We start from the raw sequence: 16,126 nt of genomic DNA on the forward strand, positions 1-16,126 counted from the left end.
GAAACTGAAAAGAATTATATTGAAAATACAAATTAAACATTTTGATGTAACATAAAAAAAACAAGAAATACCCGATTGGTATTTTAAGAGCTAGTAACATGTCAAGTGACATAAATCTCTTGAGCGGGGATATTTCCAGCTCAGTATAGAGCTCATATTTTTAAATTCTAAGTAAAGCCTATAACATGCCTAGCATAAACATAGTTGTAGATTTTGCCTCAATTTTTAAATCCGAAAATCTTGGTAATTTATAAAATATTTCTAACTTATATTGTACATTATTTTGATTATACTAGAGGGTTTGGCAATTATGAGTACAATTGTGAAACAGCAGGAAGTCTTTTAATCTTACCCTTCCATGAGGTCCTTTAACCACTCGAACCAAGAAGGGGGGAGTCTTAGACAAAAAAGAACTGTTTATTTAGCTATAGTGCCTTATTGTCCTTTAGAGTGTTTATAAAAAGCTGTTAAGAGTTAGTGGGTTTCTGGGCCTTTGTTTTGGTATTCACCCTTTGCCATCTCTTTGGGTCCTCATATGTAGCTTTTTTCTTCGGCGGTTGCTGCTCCTCCTCAGACACTTCTATCCTTGGTGGGTCTAGGTCCAGTGCAGAGCAAAAGTCTCCGATGTCCTCTGTACCTTTGCACAGTACTTTCCTATTACCATGGAGAACATAAAGATGGAAGGGGAAACCCCATCTATATAAGATTTTCTTTTGACGAAGGAGGGCAGTGAGTGGCGCTAGTTCCCTTCTTCTTTGGAGTGTGCGTTGAGACAAGTCTTGATAGAATTGCAACACAACCCCTCTGAATTTTACAGGTTGATTCTTCCTTGAAAGGCTTAAGAGTTCCTCTTTCTCTGTGAATTCTTTGAATTTCATAATTATATCCCTTGGAGGGGCTGTGTCAGGTGGCTTCGGTCTTAATGCCCTATGGGCCCTAACCCAGGGTATATCGGTTGTTGGTGCGACATTTCTCAAGTGACCAAACAGAGCCGGTAGGTATGTTGGAAGATCTTTGGGGAGTACCGATTCTGGTACGCCCCGGATTCTCAAATTCTTCCGGCGGCTGCGGTTCTCCAAGTCCTCAATTTTATCATATAATTCTGCTATCAAGGACGTGTGCTGTGTAGTAGATTCCTGAACAGAGTTGATGTCCTCTTGCAGAGTATCAGTATATTCTTCCAAGGCCTCCATCCTGCTACCCATAGTGTGCAAGTCTTGTTTGATTTCTGCAATTTCTTCTCTGATACAGGAGCGTATTATATCTGCTATGTCTTGTTTAGACGCCAGAGAAGACAGTAGAGTGTTAGGGACTTGCGTATTCTCTTCTATGTGTTCTATGAGGGGTTGTGGTGAAGCTTCCTTCTGTCTTGGAGTTAATATTCCTATTCCTTCCGTCCTAGCTTTAGGGCTTGATGGAGAAAAGAATTGTTCCATAGAATTATCTTTTTGGCTAACTGCCTTGAGCGGTTTAGAGGGCCTGGATGTGCATTTGTTATTCATGTTAAGATATTTCTGGCGCCTTTATAGGAAGCACTGTCTAGTATTGAAAAAGGGATAAACTGTATGTCCCCCGTATCAAGGTGTAGCCAATGCTTTGGCGTGTTGTCTACTTCAATCTTAAAATTACTTTCTTTAAGGTAAATTGTAGTTTAGTCCGTGTTGTACTACTTATGTTTTTAAGGCACTCCTGCCTGCTTATGTGTTTTCTGGGTCTTGACTGACACGGTTCAGGGCCGTGTAGCTCCTTTCACCTGTGTTTTTAATCTTGTGCCGATTGTAGAGTTATATTTTAAAAGGGGTATTCCAGATTGCCCTGCTGTTGTTTAAAAGTTGCTCTGCCAGTTATTTTTATGTTATGGTAGTCTAGGGATTACTTGGCACAAATTAGATCATAAATCTTTTCCGGGTGTGTATAAGCCGGTTCCCTAGCTTACTGATGCACCCCACATTTAAACTTGTTTGTGTAAATACTGCTTTGTTTTCTGTGCGGGTCCAGATAAGCCCCTGTATTAGAGTCTTACCCCTCTGTTTGTCCGACTTGGTGTCTCCGGTCTGCTCTTCGTCTCCTCCGTGCTGCCGCCGTGTTAATTTCTAAGTGCGACACCAGTTTTTTGAGGCTGTGACGGCAACTTAGCTTTCAGTCTTTCTTTATGGTCTCTTCGGTCGTGAGAGGTATCTCTGTGTACCCCCTGCTGTTCCGGTTCGAAATAGATAGGTCTTGGAGCTATTTTATAAGGCTTAAGGCATGTTCTGGCGGAAATCTTGTAGCTGGTGCTCAGAGCATCGGAGTTATGCAGCCATCTTAGCTGCGGCCAGCTCCGCCCCCCACTGCTGCTCATTTTAAATATAGAACGTTAATGTATTGTTAAATTAATATGCATTTGTTGATTATAGAATTCTGTATTTAACCCTTTGAGTGCTAAGCACTTTCCCACCTGGGTGCTAAGGTGATTGAAGGTTTTTTTTTTTGGGTTTTTTTTTTAATTTTTTTTTTTAACTTTTATATATTTTTTTTCAGATCACCAAGACTTACACCATTGGAAAGGTTAGGCAATTACCTTTCCAATGGTGGGTCTTGGGGGTCTGTAGCTGCTTAGATGCCTGAGATACAGGCGTCTAAGCAGCATGCTGTCAGGGTGCCAGGAATCAGACTGAGACAAGAAGTGCAAAAATAATCACACCTTTATTAATAGCAAAAAATTATAAAATGTCCACAAGTCAAATAACAAGCCAGGAGTCAAAACCAGAGCTGGTAGTCAGATGAGCCGAGTCAGGAGCCAAAGCGAATAGTCAGACGAGCCGGAATCAGGAACAAGGAGAACAGCAGAGTCAGGAACAAGCCAGGGATCAGGAACCAGGAAGGACGTCAGGCAGCCAGGTAATACACAGGAACTCTCACAAACAGGTCTCAGAAAACACAAAGGCAAAGCATACTGAACAGAGGCCCTTTAAATAATAAATGATGACATCACAATTCTGAGACTGCATCCTGTCTCACATGGATGATGCACAACAGTCTGGCCATAAAAGGAAGTGCAGGAAGTGAGCTGCATCCCCCACAATGCACCAAATCAGGAAGAGAGGTGAGTAAAATGGCTGCCAGCAGCACATGGCAAACACAACAGGGAAAAACCTTGACAGTACCCTCCCCTCAACGACCCCTCCCCCGCGGGAGGATAAAAGGCTTATTGGGGAAACGGGCATGGAAGGCACGGAGGAGGGCGGGAGCATGAACATCAGAGGAGGGAACCCAAGAACGCTCCTCCGGACCGTAGCCCCTCCAATGAACCAAATACTGTACACGGCCCCTGGACATACGAGAATCAATAATGCTGCTGACCTCATGGTTGTCAACAAAGATAGGACGGGGACGAGGCAACACAGTGGTAAACCGATTACAAACCAATGGTTTCAAGAGGGAGACATGAAAAACATTGGAGATGCGCATAGCAGGAGGAAGGTCAAGAGCGTAGGCCACAGGATTAACCCGTCGGAGTATTCGAAAAGGACCAACATAACGGGGAACCAATTTATTGGAAGGCACACGAAGGTTCAAGTTGCGGGAGGACAGCCAAACTCTCTCACCAACCTGGTAGGAAGGTTCGGGCAGACGCCTATGATCAGCCTGGAACTTTTGACGCTGCATAGAACAATGAAGGCAATCCTGAATCTGCACCCACGTGGAATGGAGTTGCCGGAGATGCTCCTCCAAAGCCGGAATACCCTGAGACATGAATGAATCTGGCTACAAGGATGGTTGAAACCCATAATTCGCCATGAACGGGGATAACTTGGAGGAAGCATTAATAGCACTATTACAAGCAAACTCTGCCCAAGGTAACAGTTCAGACCAATTATTGTGGTGATCTGAGACATAGCAACGGAGGAACTGTTCCAGAGCTTGATTAGATCGTTCTGCAGCCCCATTGGATTGAGGGTGATATGCTGAGGAGAAGGAAAGCTGGTTCCCCAAAATCTGGAGACAAACTGGCTACCCTGGTCCGATTATTCTCTTTACGGGTCATGTCTGTGATAGGTTTGACCAAGGAAGAAAAGTTTTTAATAAACTTTCTATAGTAATTGGCGAAAAAAACGTTGAATAGAATGAAGACCAACTGGGCGAGGCCACTGCAGAACTGCAGATAACTTGTCAGGATCCATGGAGAACCCTGCAAAGGAGATAACATAACCTAGGAAGGTTACTTGAGTCTGATGGAACTCACATTTCTCAAGTTTACAAAACAGGCCGTTCTCACGTAGTCTCTGAAGAATCCGTGTAACATCAGAACGATGAGCCTCAAGTGTGGGTGAGTGTATGAGGATGTCGTCTAAGTACACCACAACACACTGTTGCAACATATCTTGTAGGACATCATTAATAAATTCCTGAAAAACAGCAGGAGCATTACATAGGCCAAAGGGCATTACAAGATACTCATAATGCCCGCTCCTGGTGTTAAATGCTGTTTTCCATTCGTGACCCTCCTTAATCCTAACGAGATTGTACGCTCCTCTCAAATCAAGTTTAGTAAAGACCGTAGCTCCCTTGAGGCGGTCAAAGTGTTCCGTAATGAGCGGAATAGGGTAAGCATTCTTAATGGTAAGACGATTAAGACCCCTATAATCGATACACCAGAGTGGGAAACTCTGACGGCTCAGAGCCGTCTTTAGCACTCAAGGGGTTAACAGTCCTTTAATTTTTGTTCTTTGATTTTTTATAAACAGTTTTTTAAGATATTTTGTGATTTGACAGTGAATGGATAAAATATCACAGCTTGATATGCACGTTGTTGTATACATAAATATATCAATATATAAGACCACCAGCACAGCTAAAAATGAGGCTGTGAAACTGGTCTTGTGTAGTGTTTAACAATGTACCAAGAAAGGGGGGAGGGGCAATATGTTTAACTAATCAGTACCTCTTTGTAATGCTGACCATTCATGTGCCCATTGTCCCCTGTCCAATCTTGACAACGTATTACTAATAATTGATGTTATGGACAGTCAGGCACTAAATACTAAATGTTGAGCCTTAACCTAGCATAGGTGGGTGAGAGACTAGGGGAAGCTCAGCCATTTTCAATCACTTTGACAAGAGCTATTGAAAAGTGTAGTTGTGTGCCTCTGTGTGCTAGTCTTTGACTTGTATTTAATCAGCCAGTTATGGACTTGATTACAAGTGACGTGCTTAAGTTAGCACGGGTTGCAACAAGCAATATTGCAACCGCACTTACTTGTGTGTGTATTACAACTTAAAGGGACAGTCAAGTCCAAAAAAAACTTTCATGATTTAAATAGGGCATGCAATTTTAAACAACTTCCTAATTTACTTTTATCACAAATTTTCCTTTTTTCTCTGGGTATTCTTAGTTGAAAGCTAAACCTAGGAGGTTCATATGCTAATTTCTTAGACCTTGAAGACTGCCTCTAATCTGAATACATTTTGACCACTAGAGGGCATTAGTTCACATGTTTCATATAGATAACATTGAGCTCATGCACGTAAAGTGACCTAGGACTGAGCACTGATTTGCTAAACTGCATGTCTGTCAAAAGAACTGAAATAAGGGGGCAGTCAGCAGAGGCTTAGATACAAGATAATTACAGAGGTAAAACATGTATTATTATAACTGTGTTGGATATTCAAAACTGGGGAACGGGTAATAAAGGGATTATCTTTCTTTTTAAACAACAAAAATTCTGGTGTTGACTGTTCCTTTAAAAGTAAATGGCTGCGCTCGAGCACAACAAAAATTTGCACTCGTCTGGTTTAAAGACCTAGCGTAAAGTGTAAGGAGTAAAATAAAAGTTGCACAAGATAAGTACATTAAAATTAAGTCTTACTAATTGTATAGTTAAGCTTTGTATTATGAAAAGCAAAAGAGCCTTTAATAGCACTTCACTTTATATAATCCCTATTTTGAATTTTAAGTCTCACTTTTGAGGAACCAAGAGTGGTTCTAACTGATATCCTTAGAGACAAAAACTGAGGACATTTATTTTGTATGTATTCTGTTCATAGAGATGAATATGGGATTTTTGTAATAACATAAATTATGACTTACCAGATAATTTTCTATCCTTCAATACAGGGAGAGTCCACAGCTGCATTCATTACGTGTGGGAATATAGAACTTGGCCACCAGGAGGAGGCAAAGATACCGCAGCCAAAGGCTTAAATACCTCCCCCACTTCCTCCATCCTCCAGTCATTCTGCCGAGGGTACAAGGAACAGTAGGAAAAATATCAGGGGGAAAAAGGTGCCAGAAGAAAAACAATTTAAATTTAGGGCCGCCCACCGGCCCTAAAGCCTGAAAGGTATCACCAGCCTAAATCCCTGTAGAAAGGACCGTGAATTCCTACTGACCAAAGAGAATCAATAAGCTCTGCCTAAAAACATCGGACCCAGAAAGGAGGGGGAAAAACCCTCCCCTATTGGACCACATCAACAGTGAAAGACACTGTGAAGGGTACCGGGACAAGACACCAAGGTCACTCCCGCGCCCATTCAAAAGAACATAAGACAGGTCCTGCCTATCCTCCGGTATAGATGGACCTGTTCTGCCTGGACCAGAAGAGCCCCTTCTCTGAGGTAGAGGGAAAAAAACAGACTTGACTATTACCCGAAAAGGGGCCTGCCCGTCATCCAAGGTACGGTACGTCTGTCATAAAAAACATAAAGAAAAGGTAAATTCTTAAGTCCCAGCAGAGCTAGGAAACTGAGAATAACAACACGGAAATAAGCTCTGAGGCTTCACTTCAGATCTATAAATCGAGGGAACATTACCCCTACCAAAGAATTAGAAGCCTCCATTGGAAAACTCCAACCATCTCGAACATCAAAGTCAATAGTACCAAAAAATCCCATGGGACGAAACATTCTTCTAAGAAGAGTTTCTATAACAACCCAGAGCTCTAAAAAACAATCAACTATCCAAAAAGGAAGAGTAAAGCAAAGAAAAACAGGCAACCGCCCTGAACAGGAGAGTGCAAATGAAAAACAGGTCCGGCCTGTATACAACACAATCCCCCATAGAGCTAGTAACTGGGATTCTTAAAAAACAATAAACAAAAAAGGTAACGCAAGATGACAAGGAATAGGATCCCTTCCTTCCCACGTCTAGATAAGATCGCTATCAGATTTTGATGACTGAGATGCAACTGACAGATCAGTACTAGGCACCTCTAACATCGCCAAAACCTCTCTCAGGAGTAAACGCAGGTGTGCCAATCTAAATCTAAATACTAAGCCCTCTGCAGATGTGAGACCCAAGTCAGCAGACTCTGACCCAGGAAGATCGTTCTCTGAATCATCAGAGGAAACCGTATCCCCAGAGGACTGATCGGACACAACCACTATTTTACACAAGTGTCCATTGGCAGGAGAGCCTGAATTACCACTTTGCTTACGCGTATCAGGGATAGATAACATAGCTAAGGCCGTAGAGATGGCCATGCAGAACTGCATAGTAACCTCTAATGTAAACAAACCCCTAACAGGCGAAGGAGGGTCGGAACCCGGGACAACTACATATGTAGGAATAGAATCTAGGGAACACACCTCGCTGGACGAAGAATCCTCAGGGGTGGATGGCTCAGTGGTCTCTAACATTTCAACATTGGTTGCTGAGAACACCTTAATACGGCACATAATTGAGAGGGCTAGTGTACCTCACATACAAATACCTCACCGGTGCATTATTTACAGACAAATATTATTATAAAGAGGATCCCTCTGCCTCACACACACAGCCTCCTTCCAGAAGTTCCAATACTTTATCCTCGAGTAGCAGCTAGATCCCTTGCAGCCAAAAGGACCGTGAACTCCCAGAAGCCACGTGACTGCAGTGACCTCATCTGTCCTTTTACCGGACTGGATTTAGCTACTACCAGATGTACGCTCACCTGTAACAAAGCCACGCAGAGTTTGTCCTGCCTTCTACCTGCCTTGGACCAGACGCAGCACATCAGTGACTCACCAGTGTGCTAACCACTGAGAGTGTTAGTCCGCTTAAAAGCACCGGTCACAGTACGGTGTATAGCTTCTCGGTAAGCCTTTTTAATCTTATCATCCTTAACCCTGATCCAACAGTATCACGCTATGTGGCACCCTCTCTTTTGTTTCTAAATTTCAGAATCTTCACTCCGAAGACTAGAGGAGCCGCCCCTTCATTATTGTTCTACACCATCGCTTGTTTACACGTAGATTATATGGTTTGTGCACAGACCTGATTTTTTCCTATATCTAGCGCACCCCGCTCTCGGTTCCCCTCGGGGTTCCTTGTTTGACCGTCCATTGGCAGGAGAGCCTGAATTACCACTTTGCTTACGCATATCAGGGATAGATAACATAGCTAAGGCCGTAGAGATGGCCATGCGGAACTGCATAGTAACCTCTAATGTAAACAAACCCCTAACAGGCGAAGGAGGGTCGGAACCCGGGACAACTACATATGTAGGAATAGAATCTAGGGAACACACCTCGCTGGACGAAGAATCCTCAGGGGTGGATGGCTCAGTGGTCTCTAACATTTCAACATTGGTTGCTGAGAACACCTTAATACGGCATACGGAACATAATTGAGAGGGCTGGTGTACCCGGGCCTCCTCGCAAAATACACAGGTATCAAAATCTGTATCGGAGGAATCCTCTATATCAGGATCCTCCATAGCTTTTCTATATCAATTTATAGAAAAGAAAAAAACAACTAGCACCTTATACCCCCAATGGCTGGGGCACTCACCACCTCCTATGACCCAGACAGATAGAGAAGATGCTCCTCTCCGCAGACTCCCGGTCATGAATCGGAAAATGGAAAAAAACATGACCACTCCCAGTCACATGGTGCTCATGCAGGACCTAGCCCCGCTAAGGAAAAAGCATACCATTTTAATAAAAAGATAAAGAAGTCCCACAGAAACCCTGTCTTCTATCGTTAACAAGTGTATAAAGTAATGAAACGATCTTACCGGAATCTATGCCGTGGAACAGTGACATGGTCCTTCAAGTTTGACAGATTGTAGCAGTGCTTCTGACATGGACTTGAGTAAAGAAAGCAGGCAGCGAAACTCGTCACCGCTGATTGCTTAAGGAGCTGTTAATATGAGTCTGGATGGGTTCGCAGAAAGACTCTCCCTGCATCTCCAGACTCTCGTCAATGCTCTCACTGAGAGGCTGACAGGACTACTTAAAACTCCAGTTCCATCTCAAAGAGTACTACCCTCCATAAGAAACTACCCCTCAAAAAATTCTGACACTTCTCTGCCAACCTATTGAGACAAAAGGCAAAGAATGACTGGGGGATGGGGGAAGTGGGGGAGGTATTTAAGCCTTTGGCTGGGGTGTCTTTGCCTCCTCCTGGTGGCCAGGTTCTGTATTCCCACAAATAATAAATGCAGCTGTGGACTCTCCGTGTATTTAGAAAGAAACATACATTTTACCTACATTTGTATGTTCTTCTTTTTCTGTTGTCTTCTACAAAAATATCAATAATAAAAAAAACCTTCATATATACAATATATATATATATATATATATATATATATATATATATATATATATATATAAACCACAAATTAAAAATAAAGTAAAACCTAATCTACCCATTGCCCTGAAAAGGGCATTAGTATGGGCATTGCCCTTAAAACGGCATTCAGCTCTTTTATAAAATGCCCAACCAATAATCTAAAAATAAAAACCAACCCCAAAACAAAAAGGGCATTTGTATGGGCATTTAGCTCTTTTGCATTGCCCTTAAAAGGGCATTTAGCTCATTTACAAAAAGCCCAAACCCTAAACTAAAAAAAAACACCCAAAAAAACCTTAAAAAATCCTAACACTAACCCCCAAAGATCGACTTACAGTTGCTGAAGTCCCGCTTGAAGGATCTTCATCCAGACGGCAGGCGACTCCATCTTCATCTAGGCGGCACATGGCTCCATCTTCGTCCAGGCAGCATCTTCTATCTTTATCCCGGCGGCATCTTCTATCTTCATCCCGGGGGCACGGAGCAGGTCCATCCTGAAGACATCCGGCGCGGAGCATCCTCTATATACGGTCACCGCCGTACACTGAATCTTCAATGCAAGGGAGTCGTTTCAAAATGGCGCCCCTAGCATTCCTATTGGCTGATTTGATTTTGGAAATTCAAATCAGCCAATAGGATGAGAGCTTCTGAAATTCTATTGGCTGTTCAGTAGCTCTCATCCTATTGGTGCTCCGCGCCGTATGTCTTGAAGATAGAAGACGCCGCCTGGATGAAGATAGAAGATGCCGCCTGGATGAAGATGGAGCCGCCTGGATGAAGATGGAGCTGCCTGCCGCCTGGATGAAGATGGAGCAGCCGGGATGAACATCCTTCAAGCGGGACATTAGCAACTGTAAGTGGATCTTCGGGGGTTAGTGTTAGGATTTTTTAAGTTTTTTTGGGTGTTTTTTTTTTTTTACTTTAGGGTTTGGGCTTTTCCTAAACTAGCTAAATGACCTTTAAAGGGCAATGCAAAAGAGCTAAATGCCCTTTTATGGGCAATTCCCATACAAATGCCCTTTTCATGGCAATCGGTAGTTTAGGTTTTTGTTATTTTTTTTTATTTTGGGTGGTTGGTTGGGTGGTGGGTTTTACTGTTGGGGGCGTCTTTGTATTTTTTTACAGGTAAAAGCTGTTTAACTTAGGGCAATGCCCTACAAAAGGCCCTTTAAAGGGCTATTGGTAGTTTATTGTTGGCTTGGGTTTTTTTATTTTGGGTGGGCTTTTTTATTTTTATAGGGCTATTAGATTAGGTGTAATTCTTTTTTATTTTTGATAATTTCGTTTGTTATTTTTCGGAATTTTGTGTTTGTTATTTTTTGTAATTTAGTATTTGTTATTTTTTGTAGTTAAATAGTTTGTAATTTTTATAGTAGTGTTAGGATTTTTTTAATGTGCAATATAGTTTTTTTAATTGGTAGTTAGCTTAATTTTAGTTTAATAGTTATGTTAGTTTAATTGTAGTGTAAACTTAGTTTTTTTTAATTTGACAGGTAAGTTTTAATTTAACTTAAGATAGGGAAATTTAAATTTTAATATAAAGTTAGGTTATGTTAGGTTTAGGGGTTACTAGTTTAAATTAGTTTATTGCGATGTGGAGGGCTTTCGGTTTAGGAGTTAATAGGTTTATTATAGTGGCGGCGGAATTAGGGGTTAATAACTTTAGTATAGTGGGGGCGATGTGGGCAGATGTCAGATTAGGGTTTAATAATATTTCAATAGTGTTTGCGATTCGCGAGGGCGGCAGTTTATGGGTTAATAACTTTAGTATAGTGGTGGCGATGTCAGGGAGCAGCGGAATAGGGGTTAATAAATTTTAATAGTGGCGGCAATGTTGGGAGCCACAGATTAGGGGTTAATAACTTTAACATAGTATTTGCAATGCGGGAGGGCCTCGGTTTAGGGGTTAATAGGTAGTTTATGGGTGTTAGTGTACTTTGTAACAGATTAGTTATGAGTTTTATGTAACAGTTTTGTAGCAAAAACTCATAACTACTGCTCTCAGATGGCGTTACGGATCTTGTCGTTATAGAGTGTAACGCAAGCTTTTTAGCCTCACCGCAAAAATCGTAATGGCTGCTCTATGGAAGTCCCATTAAAAAACGTTGCGTTACAGGCTAAAAGGCTTGCGGTACAGCTATACAGACAAGACTTGTAATGGCTGCGGTGCTGTTTTAACGCTGAAATGATAATTTTTTCAGCATTAAAACACGGACGCACAGCTTGTAATCATAAAAAAAAACTAACACTACTAAAAAAATGTAAGTCTAAAAGTACAAAAAATACTAGATTACGAAAAATAACAAATGAATTTATCAAAAATAAAAACAATTACACCTAATCTAATAGCCCTATAAAAATAAAAAGCCCCCCAAAATAAAAACACCCCCTAGCCTACAATAAACTACCAATAGCCCTTAAAAGGGCCTTTTGTAGGGTATTGCCCTAAAGAAATCAGCTTTTACCTTGAAAAAAATACAAAGACCCCCCAACAGTAAAACCCACCACCCAACCAACCCCCCAAAATAAAAAACCTAACTCTAACAAAAACCTAAGCTACCCATTGCCCCGAAAAGGGCATTTGTATGGGCATTCCCCTTAAAATGTCATTCAGCTCTTTTACATTGCCCTAAAAAAATAACACCCCAAAAAAGTTAAAAAAAAACACTAACCCCGAAGATCCACTCACAGTTTCTAAAGTCCGGACATCCATCCTCATCCAGGCGGCGAGGAGTCTTCATCCAGGTGGCATCTTCTATCTTCATCCAGGTGGTATCTTCTATCTTCATCCCGACGGCATCTTCTATCTTCATCCAGGTGGCATCTTCTATCTTCATCCCGACGGCATCTTCTATCTTCATCCTGGTGGTGCGGAGCAGATCCATCCTTGAAGACATCCGGCGTGGAGTATCCTCTTCATATGGTCACCACCATACACTGTATCTTCAATGCAAGGGAGACTTTTCAAAATAGCGTACCTTGCATTCCTATTGGCTGATTTGATTCTTGAAATTCAAATCAGCCACTAGGATGAGAGCTTCTGAAATTATATATATATCTGCTGTGTATATAATTGTCCAGGTCATAAACTCAGCATCATTGACTTGCAAAGTTGATGATGATGGCAATGAATGAGGAGCAGTAAACAGAATTAAAGCTACCTATTGCAAGGGTTAATGGTAAGTATGTTATAGTCCTTGCCACATTCCTTTTTAAACCATTGTAGCTAAATTTTATGTATATTTAAAGGGACAGTATACACCAATTTTCATGTAACTGTATGTAATAGACACTACTTTAAAGAAGAATATGCACAGTTAATGATCTAAAAATCCAGTATAAAACCTTTAAAACGTACTGAGAAGCTTCCAGTTTAGCACTGTTGATGAGGTTTGGCTGGGACACCCAGTTAAAGGGGCTGGGAAAACAAGAAGAGCAGGCACCCCCCTCCCTGCATATAATAAGACAGCTAACACAAACAGGAGCCTACAGGAGTCTGTAAACGCATGTATACATCTGACACTGTGGGGCTTGGTTAGGAGTCTGAAAATCTTTACAATGTTATGTAAAAATAAGCAAAACTATACATTGTAACAAAAACACTCCCAGATAGGCTATATAAATGGATCATCTACCAAAAATTTATGCAAATAAAAATCTAGTGTACTATGTCCCTTTAATGTTCTTTTAATATTCGCAAATTAGTAAATGCTATTAGTGTTACTCCAGTAGCATGCTGTCATGAGCTTTAATTTAAGTTACTATAAGTATAAAGTATAACCTTCCTTTGAACTTTCTAAAGTACTTTTTAAAAGTAGAACAGCATTAATGATCCACACTAAAAATCAAACAAGTCATAATTTCTTTTTGATATTTATATTTTGTGACATAACATCAGAATATGTTTTTAAATATTTGAATTCAGTTATAAACAACTTAGTCTGTTTATTTTTAGATAAACTAAGACTATTTTAAATCTCTGTCTTCATTGTATTTATCGCTGATAGTAAAGACGTTAAAAATAAAATATATAAATTGGCTAAGAGACGTGTCCAGACATTAAGCAGCACAATTACAGAACATTCTATTTTTAAACCTCTTCGTGATGCAGTGTTCCATTAACCAGGGTAATAAATTGAAAAGAATTTAAGTCTGTGGCCAAACTCATAGCCCGCATAGTAATTGTGTTTGCAGCTTTTTGTGTGGTTACAGACTGTAATCCACAGAATATAAAATACAAGACTTCGGGTTTCATAAATACATTTCTAAAAAAGTTTTAATGCAACTCAGAAATGATTCAGTATTTTCCATTAAACCTTTCAATACACGTATTGTACGCAGACAAGGATAATACCATTTATTATTTCTTGGAAACCACATTTTCATATCCTGATTCCACAGAGGAAAAAGGGATGAAAGTGATCTACCCAAAAATAAATCAGACATTATCTTCTTGCAGTGTATATTATAGCCTATTGCACATTTCACTGCGTTCATGGATGTCAACATTGGGGCAAGAGGGAAGCGCCCCACTTATCCCAGAGATAGGCAGTAAAAGAGAGATTGGGGCGGAGCTAACCATTAGAGAGAGCGGTCGCATATTAGGAGAGCTCTGCTGTGTAAACAGCCAAAAAAATACAAATTATACTAGTTTTTTCCACTGAACCTTACGGCCAGAGCTAATTGACCATTGTCGGACACACTGCCGCATCATTTGGAGCACGGAGGCCTACCTACGAGACACGTACCAGGTCGGCAGATACGCCGGCATCCAGGGACCAGTCCAATTACAATACTCATCCACACTGCCGAACCGGAGGGTCGGGGCTCCGCTCCGGTTTTGGCGATATCTCGGGAGAAGCAGGCCGGACCGTAACAGAGGATCTGAACTATCAAGGCCTAGCTGGGCCCTCCACGTGGCATTACATCCTAGCTAAGTGCTGGAACAAGTGAAACAGTGCCTCGATAAGTGAGCTGCCTACAGAGGGGAATAAGAACGCACATTGGTGGCAACCAGATGACTACTCCAGCCAAATCAACGGAAGCAAGGTACCGGGTGTGTTTGCTATTAATAACCCCTCAGAGACACTTATACTGGGCGGAAGGGTGTCATATTGAGATACAGGCCTCATAAGTATTTGTGACCGCAACACGAAGTTAAGACCCCATGGACTTGCCCTCAATAGGTCTCAGCTAATAGGGGTAATTACAAGAGCGCTTCATCTGCCACTTACCTCCCAGCTCACTGGCTCAGAACCTGACTGCAGCAACAGAACGTAACCGCTCACTGTTTGTTTAGGCCACTGCAGTCTGTCTCAATCACTCCGTGCAACACGCACCCATATAAAAAGCTTTGTTTTTGGACTCTCCTCTATACTATTGTCTGCTTCCTCTCCTGCCCGGCAAAGAGGGTTCACAGTCTCCTTCCTCCCTTTCCCGTAGGCCCATTTTGCCCATGGGTCATACCACTCCTTTTCCCCAGCATCGCTCAGTAGGAGTACCTCCCCAGGAAGGAGACTGCCACTGCTGCCTTCAATTTATCCTCCAAGCAAGTCCTTCTCTTTCAGTGGGTCAATACCATCTACCTGAGGCTGCAGGCTGACTCAGCTAAAGAGGCCCTTCTCCCATAACTGTCCCCTTTTTGGACCTTCTGCCTGCTTTTCTAAGAGAATAAGTGCTCTGGTACAGTGATAATTCTAACAAAGTGTAATGCTCAGTGACTGTTTGCAATTTATTAACCCAGCAATGATGGAATAGAATGTGACAACCCCTGGGCACCCAGGGGGGCATGCTCGGTACTTAAGCTCTAAAAAGCTACATTATCTACAAGCTGGAGCCCGGTACATAGTTTGCACTTAGAGCAGCCTTAACTCACCAGAACGTATAACTGCTATGCCCAACCTCAATAAAAGGAGACCTAAATCCACTCCAGTACTTAAGAAATCTGTGATGGATCATTTTAGGTCCTCCAACTCACAAGCTTCACCTCCAGACAGAGAGGGCACCAACACCCCGCAAGCCATCTCGGAGGACTCAATGACCTCCCACTCAGAGTTAACAGGCCATAACACTGCAGACATGGTGGCTAATATTGTGGACACCCTCACCCAGCGCATTAACGCATTGCAAGACACCTTGACCATTGCTATAAAAGGATCTGCTGCCAAATTACGTAGGGATATCGCAGCCATAGGGGTACGAACAGATGCCCTTGAGAGAAAGCAGGAGGATATGGCTGTCGATCAAGAAAATCTACTATCCTACTCACAGAACCTGGCTATCCAAATATAAGGAGACCTAAATCCACTCCAGTACTTAAGAAATCTGTGATGGATCATTTTAGGTCCTCCAACTCACAAGCTTCACCTCCAGACAGAGAGGGCACCAACACCCCGCAAGCCATCTCGGAGGACTCAATGACCTCCCACTCAGAGTTAGCAGGCCATAACACTGCAGACATGGTGGCTAATATTGTGGACACCCTCACCCAGCGCATTAACGCATTGCAAGACACCTTGACCATTGCTATAAAAGGATCTGCTGCCGAATTACGTATGGATATCGCAGCCATAGGGGAACGAACAGATGCCCTTG

This window comes from Bombina bombina, chromosome 4 (assembly GCF_027579735.1).
Source record: "Bombina bombina isolate aBomBom1 chromosome 4, aBomBom1.pri, whole genome shotgun sequence".
Lineage (NCBI taxonomy): Eukaryota > Metazoa > Chordata > Amphibia > Anura > Bombinatoridae > Bombina > Bombina bombina.